Source organism: Arachis ipaensis, chromosome B10 (genome assembly GCF_059453495.1).
Source record: "Arachis ipaensis isolate K30076 ecotype BB chromosome B10, ASM5945349v1, whole genome shotgun sequence".
Classification (NCBI taxonomy): domain Eukaryota; kingdom Viridiplantae; phylum Streptophyta; class Magnoliopsida; order Fabales; family Fabaceae; genus Arachis; species Arachis ipaensis.
In genome coordinates this window covers 30,703,254-30,711,741 of record NC_142435.1, presented here as the reverse complement: position 1 = coordinate 30,711,741, position 8,488 = coordinate 30,703,254, and the positions used below count along the sequence as shown (strand labels likewise).

Sequence of the window (8,488 nt, the reverse complement as noted above, 5' to 3'; positions counted from 1 at the left end):
CTTAGTTAAATTCATTTTTCACAAAATTATTTAGGAACGAAATAAAGAATTGTTGTTACTATAAGCATGTAGATTTTATTGTTGTTACTATAATCTGCTTCAGCTTCAGTTTTGATCCATAATTCATCATCTAGAATTTATATTTACAGTATATCTTTTTTTAAAATGCAATATTTTCTTCGTAGGTTATATGCTAGAATGGAAGAGGAAGATGTAGTCTCCTATTTTCATGGTGCAGCAGCTATGGCCGACGAAAATTTGTGTGTCGGCAACGAAGAAGAACTAGTTTTCGATGACCTAGATGCTTGTCTAGGTAATGAATCTTCATCCGAGGCGGGTGAGGATGCAAATATGGAGGGATATTTTGACGATAATGTTGGTGATGATTTTTACGAAAACTGGGAAGACAGAGGCATTGACGAGATTGCTGACTTTGGCCAAATTAACTTTAAAGAAATAACTTTTGATCATATGAGATTGTTACATTTTCCTGATCAACATGTAGCCTTTGCTTTCTACAATTTATATGCAAAAATGAATGGGTTTTTGATAAGGAAGACCAGGCTAAGGTGAAATGCCAAGAAACAGGTGACACAACAGCAGTTTGTTTGCTTTAAGCAAGGGTTCAGAGATTTTGCTGTTGATAAAGAGGCCCACGAACATAAGCGAGAGCCTAAGCCTGAGACTAGATGTGGCTGTCTAGCACAGATGCGTGTTCATCTACATTTGGAGAGTGGTAGATGCATTATTTCATACTTTGATGATGTTCACAATCATGAGATGCTTGATGAAACACTTACATTTATGCTCCCTAGGAATAGAAAGATGAATGCTACCGCAATTGAACAAATGAACATGATGTTAAAAGTTGGGATTAAAACACCACAGATATAATCATCATTTATGCACACTGCGGGGGGTTTCCAAAATGTACCATTTTTGAAGAGATACATGTACAACCAGATTGATAAACAGAGAAAGCCAATAGGGGGCGATATAATGTCTTGTCTTCGGTGGTTGGAATCATTTGCAGAGGAGAATCCTGGAACGTTTGTGCATTACTTAGTGGATAAAGAGGGTCGTTTAGTGCACCTTTTTTGGTCTGATAACTATAGTAAATTAGATTACCATGTGTTGAAAGATGTTGTAGCATTTGATGCAATTTATCAGAAGAATAAGTACATGTGTCCATTGGTTGTATTTTCTGGCGTAAATCACCATAACCAAACCATTGTTTTTGCTGCTGCCCTTGTTGCAAATGAGAGTGGGGAGACATATTCCTGGCTACTTGAAAGATTTTTGGAAGCTATGAAGGGGAAAGATCCTGAGTGTGTTATCACAGATGGGCATGGAATAATGAAAAAGGCTATTGAAAAAGTATTTCCTATGGCTTATCATCGTTTTGTGCATGGCATCTCCTTTGGAATGCAACATCGAATTTGGCAAATCCAACATTCACATCTGAGTTTAAGAAATGTATGCTTTTTTATTATGAGGTTTCAAAGTTTGAAGTTAGGTGGGAAAGATTAGTCATTGAGCTTCAGCTTCAGGATAATCAGTGGGTCTGTGACCTTTATAATCGGAGAAAAATTTGGGCAACGGCTCACATTCGTGGCCATTTTTTTGGTGGATTTCGGACGACATCAAGATGCAAGGGTTTGCATTCGATGCTTGCTAAGTTTGTCCACTCCGCCATAATTTGAGGGACTTTGTTGAACAATTTTTTTGCTATATATCAGAGATGAGGTCTCGGGAAACACAATCCGATATGCATAGTGTGGTTGGACACTTTGTGTTGCAAATTCCCTTTCATGATTTGGAGAGGTCTACTGCAAAGTTACTAATAAGGGAGATATTTCTCTTGTTTCGGCCCATTCTGTCCCATGCATGTACATTAAAGGTCCGGTCTTGTACGTTGACTCCGACATCGAACATATACATCATTTCACGGTTGGGCAATTCACAGAACTACTGGCATATTTTGCACTATCCCGAGGATTCAATTTTTAAGTGCTCTTGTTTAAGGATGGAATCCCTTGGAATACCATGCGATCACATTGTGGCCCTTCTTGTACATCTTGATTTCATGAAAATTCCAATGAGTCTTGTTTTAGAGAGGTGGTCTAAGAATGATCGGTCGAAGGTGAGACAATATGTTGACAAGGGACCATTTTGTTGGGATGGTATGGTAACTTGCCACAATTGGATGCTAAACGACCTATGTAGGGAGATGTTTGTGCTTGCATCAGTGAGAAAAGATCAATCTGCAACGGTCATTGAGAAGGTACGCAGCGAGATCACTCGATTAAAGCACGATATGGAAGTTGGGCCTTCTCCACCCGCGGTTGTTGTCCAATCGTCCACACTCGAGGGGTGTGTTCAAGATCCACTTGTTGTGCGTCACAAGAAAGAGGCCAAAGAACGAGTCAATTAACTGTACTTTGGTTAGGGGCGTGAGATGGTGCAACGTTTGTCGTCGGGTTGGGTACGATTAACTTTTTTGCCAGTTAAATCACCGGTAGGGGCAACGGCCTAGCCACGAAGATAACATCGATGAAGATAACTACTACACTCCTAACTTTAGGGAGGAAGTTGATGATGTTTGTTTTTTAGGATTTTTTTTAATTCTTTTGTTATAGATTGTCTCTTTGACGATATTAAGTTAATTACATATTATCCGATACAAGAGTATGCTCGTTACCACTCTCAACCCGTGGGGCAAGAGGAAAACTTTTCTCCGGATGAAGAGGACTTCCAAGTGCAATTGATGGATTCTTATTATAGTTGGCATTAGTAGAATGAATGTAACTGTGGTTCAATTATTATGAATTATTGTTAGGGAACTACTATATTATATATGCTAACCATGTGTGAAGGTACCTTGCTAATGTAGTTTTGTCTATTTGGTTTGGTATTATGTCATTATTGTGACCTTGACATGAGGATTTGGCTAATTTAAATTTGGTGTATGAATGGCTTTGATATGGCATATTCACTTTGTATTTCATCCAAATATAAATTATTTGAAGTGCTTTGTAGTATTCCTGCCATGTTTAGATCTTTGCGACAGGTCCCGACTTGAGGTAGTGTTGTTATGTTAAGGCTAGTCTTTCCTATTTTCTAACCAACTGCAAGGCCAACTAATTATTATAACCTTCTAACTAATTTGAAGGCCTACTAATTATTATAAGCTGACACCTGAATAAAATGTGTTTAGCCAATTAGACCCATTTGTATTGCACCAAGCATCATTGCCTTCATACCCCTCACACGCAATAATTTTTTAAAAGTTTGAAATGACATACATTATAACAATGAAATTTATAGAAATACACAACATAAAGGTCTTTGCTTGCACACAACATAATAAGAATAAGTTTGAACACAAAATTATTGGTATCAAGACACAATAAGTTCATAAAGAAAAGGCAAATACTACTAATTGGCAAGTAGTAGTGCTCGGCCACATGTTACTACTCCAAAAGGTGGTCAAATTGATACATAGGAAGTGCATACTCCTAATATAGCAAGTTTGGAAAATGCCATTTGTTACTCTGCAATCTACGAGATCTAGTTCAGCTTTGGTATCCAATGCGTTGCCCCCTTGAATGAAGCTATTAGTAATGCAAGTGCCATGTGCACCCTAACCATGTATTAATCAATCTGCAACATAACAACAAAAGATTTTTGGAGAGTACTGAAGCACAAGATGCGGGTTCCTCTTCATAAACAAAAATTAGTGTTCGTAATAGTTTTTGACCTACTTTGTAATGAAGATTATGTTGAAATATATCACCCAGAGCCATCCAGTTTAGAACCAAAATAGCTAATGTGTCACTGTCATGGTGAACTTTTTAATTACTCAAGTTGCAGTGCCAAAAAATCACAAGCCATGTTCAAAAAATAAAATAGATAAAATACAACATAATTTTTTTCAGAAACATTACTCGTGACCACATGTTTCAAAAGAAAGCTGGATATTATTCAACAAGTTTTATTACTGCTCTTTTACCGTTGTTGGCAAGAAGGAACTCTCTCTACTGGTGAGACTCTGAAGTTCATAACGCCACCAGCTATCCTGGAAAGCTGAATCGGGTATGAGCATTGCCAATCATGCGAGACACTGTATCTCCCTGCGCAGAAATGGAGTTCGAAGATTATAAACAATACCAATTAGATTGTGCCGATCCAACAAGATAATTAAGGAGGAAAGCCATTTTTACCAAATTTTAGACGAAAGTCTTCCTGTTTATGCTCTCTTCCTCACCAGTGCATGAGTCCAAAAGATATATGACGGTCTCTCTAAATCCGATCATTGCAAGATACCAGTGGCTTGAAAGTTCCTTAATCGGGAAGTAGTCCTGAATTAAAATAGGTAGTTTGAATTGTATTAGTAGAGTTGTCAATATTTAACAAGGGAGGAAGAAACATACTCACATAATACAGGGTCTTGGACGGCTTCATCCAAATTTTCTTGTAGCTGTTAATCAATTCCATTACCAATTTGCCTTTGCACACATCCCTCTATAAATTTTAAATGTCAACAATATAAATTTCTCCCATCGAGTCCATCATTAGAAAGTGTCATTCTCATTGCAAATGCATGGAAAAAAATATCATTTGGAATTTGACCCAGATGCAAGGTCGCAAAATGGTGCCTCCTAAGGATGCAATCCTGAGTTTGAAGATGTATGCCTCCCACGAGTGATGGCAGTTGAGTAAGCTTGTTCTCACTCGGCCTCACCAAGTTTTGAAGAGAGGTCTGCTCGATACATTGCCCACCACCCATGTTCATGAGGCTCCTAAATAGCTTTACTGAGGTAGTCAAGGCGCCCTCAGAGAGACCGACATTCATCGCAAGGCTTCTAGTGATTGGTACACCATGAATAATTAGGAAAGGGGTGATGACGGCTGCATAAATAGTCCTAACATGGATCCCATTCGGGGCAAGATCAGTTGCACGCACCCTATTGTATTCCCAACGTTCGTCGCCAACCGGCCAATCACAGGGGGTCGAGGATTAAAAGGGACTCCTTCTGTGACATCAACACTTCCTCTACCCAACAAGGAAGACATCGACTGTGACGGGAAGTTGTCACCCTTCCTTGAGATTGATTTTTGCTCATCAAATCATTTGACACGTGACGGGCGTGCATTTTACCCTGAGACACATCATTCTTTCCCTGGAGAAGATTATAGGGCGGGCCATGAAATTAGGTATCTACGGGTGGAATATTTTTTTAGATAATAATTTCTGTACCCAACAAATCCAGAAAAAGATTGATGAAAACCAATATTAGCCCAAGCGACGTTTCGTATCCTTGAGTTCCTTTTTTTTTTCATCAACTCAATTATTTTGGCCCAAATTTTTTTTGTTACATCATTCCATAAAGGAAACAACTTTTTTTAGATGAAGTTTTTTGCCTTCAAAAGAAAAAGTAGAACAAAAAAAGTATGAATCTAACCGAAAACTAAAACCTATTTTATTCACAAAAGTATTTTCATTGAAAGAAAAAGGTAAAATAAAAATAATTGGTCAATCTAGCCCAAAGAAAAAATATTTACAACAAATATTAATTTGAGTATTAGGTTAAATAATTACACGAATGAAGTTTCTACATTTAAAAAGGAAATGCAAAATATAAATAATTCCTCAATCTGGCCCAGAAAGAATAAAATTGTTACAATATACTCTTTTCTATTTTGGGTTATATTTTTTTTTTTGGTTTCGGGATACAATTTTTTGTTGAAAGAAAAAAGTATTTTCCAATGAGCAAATCAGAAATTTCCATGGACAAAGTAGTCTTTTGGCCATCATACATGTACCTTGGCCGCCGACTTTACTTGGCTAGTAGTCTTTTGGCCCTTCCAAGGTGGAGCATAGTACCTGGCGACGTTTGGGTGGTCTGGTGCGGTGTCGTCATCGTCAGGAATACATATAAACACATTAGTATTTTGGTCTCTAGAGACATTTTTCTCTGTTCTTGCCTTCTTAGATGCTCCGACAACCTTAGCATTATGCATGTCCTTTTTAATTAAGTATTCCAACATTGTTTGCTCACTTTGGCGACTAAGGGAGCAGAGGAGTTTGACAACACGATCACGTTCCTGCTGCCGCCCTTCACAAGTTTCAACCTTAGATGTCAAAACCTCAACCACTGTAGTAAGGGCTTTCAAAGTAGCCATCAAGTCCACATTATTGAGAGGAGGAGGAGGATGTTCTATTCCACATACAACTCGAACACTCAGTATCTTAATGCAAGTACATTATAACGCATGTAATGACATAAGAGATTAACCTACTCAGACTTCTGCATTAGCGTTACAAGGACTGTTATATCTGGGGAGTGTTCGAGCAGTTTCAAGTTGTTCTCCCTTAGTAGGGATCCCTCAATGACCATGGCCACTGCTATCGGTGGAGGATCATGTTGTGGGTGTGTTTGAGGAGCTGTTGCACGGAACCATTTGCTCCTTCGAAGACATAGGCAAATGGAAGCGAAGATAATCGTTGCATTCTAACTTAATCGTTCCTTCTTTTATAGGAATACCTCCTGAGTAGACTGAAGCATGTCACACCTGCCTGGCCATGAGACAATACTAAAGCATTTCCATTAGCAGGAAAGGATGCCGTGAGAAGTGGATAAAGATGAATACAAGGTTTTGCTCATAATATGCTATTGGCCACAGTGGACCTTTGCATACAGGTGATGTGTAACATCAATCGAGGAGCACAATTTCCAAAAATCTGGCTATCACATTTTTGCACCCTGCCTTTGTTTCAGTACTTTATTTGATGACATTGAATAATACAATTTAAGATTCAATTTGTCGCTACTAATTAATTAATAATAGTGTTATCCCTCTTTGGACAGATTCACCTTTTAGATGCGACGTTTCTTGACTGAATGAAGATAAAAAAAATAACATTAGAAAAATAATTCAACCCATTTAACATTTAATTAACTGATCAAACATTCATTTTTTTTAATTTTTAATAAAAGTACTTTAGATTAAAAATATGTCCATCAAGTCTTTCATAAAATTATAATTTTTACAAATTTATAAAATAAAACTTTTGTCCAAATAAAACTTTATAATTATTTAAAATATATCTATCACTCTCATCAAATTATATTTTACAAAAAAAAATTAGAGTTTGTATTTTTTAAAACATATCTTTAAGTCCTTTGAAATGTTTATTAAAGTCACAGTTGAGTATGAATTTTATATTATTGAAAAGGTAGGTGGACCAGCGACCAAGTTCTTTCATATCTATATTTTGTCTTATTGAAGTCATCACCATCTATAACCCTATGCAGATATAAATTAAAGAAATCATTTTCCTTCCAGAGTCAACTTCACCAACTAACTCACTTCTAAAGATAAAGTTACTCACATTGAAAATAATAAATAGAAGGGTACATGTTCTAAAACTCTAACTAGTAAGACAAAATGTATTAAATGCTTACAACAGATAAAGTGGCTTTGAAAACATATTTCAGCTGACTACAACAGACAAGGTGGCTCTTGGAGCATACTTCATCCCACACTACCTTATTCCACTCATGAGCGTACAAGCTATCATGAGTTTGAATGAGGAATGTAACAAATTTTAACATTATTTTGAATACCTACACTACATTGATGTCCCTTCCTTGAAATTTATGGCTGTGTGCTCAAGTAGAACCACCCCTCTGCCAGCGTTGTGTCTATAGCCTAATCAGTCCTCCGATAGTATTGAATAGTCCACCGGCAACGGACACAGCAGTCCTGCCTTTCAGGGTCGAGTTGTCAAGCTGTGTAAGAAGTCAAAACTAAATGAAATTTTTTCGTGAAAAAAAAATCAATAATTTGTGTCACATAGTACTAACCACTCCACTATTTCAAGGAATTAAAGCAACATTTAGGGTTCAACCTTGATATAACCTACGCGCCAAAACTAAAAACTGGGAACATGCATTCGTTAACTAGTAGTGAGTAAATTAATCTTTTGCTTAAATAGTGAATAAATAGCCTTTTAAGGATAAAAGTTGGATTGGTATAACCTTGTGTTGCGATTTGGAATTCCTTATCCTCTGGGGATCGGCCAATCCCGAAGATTATTAGGTGTGTTTATTTTAAGAGGACCATACACAGGCGATGTCATCAAATCATGGATTGTTCCAAGCTGAAACATCCAACATGCAATTCACAATCTAAGGAACAAGTCATATTTAATTTACAGCTTAAAAATAAATATTTAATGATAGACATCTTTATCCCTGAAATCAACCACCATACAATACCAATGCCCCAAAATGTCCTCAATTGGAACAAATATCTGATTCAATATGTTAAATGTAAAGTTCAACACCTTCAATATGGGAAGATCTGGCATATATAATGGAATGTAGAAACTCACGCGGTTAAGAAAGCAACTAGATTTCACCCAAAATGGAATGTATGTCTCTATGAGTTCCTCTAGTGCCAATCCCTTGGCGACATCTTC

The 8,488-nt window shown here is 37.1% G+C and overlaps 1 pseudogene; it reads left to right on the top strand.

Annotated features, from left to right (window-relative positions):
- The first annotated feature begins 384 nt into the window (after positions 1 to 384).
- LOC107620458 (protein FAR1-RELATED SEQUENCE 5-like) lies at positions 385 to 2,495 on the top strand (annotated as a pseudogene).
- Positions 2,496 to 8,488: the final 5,993 nt, after the last annotated feature.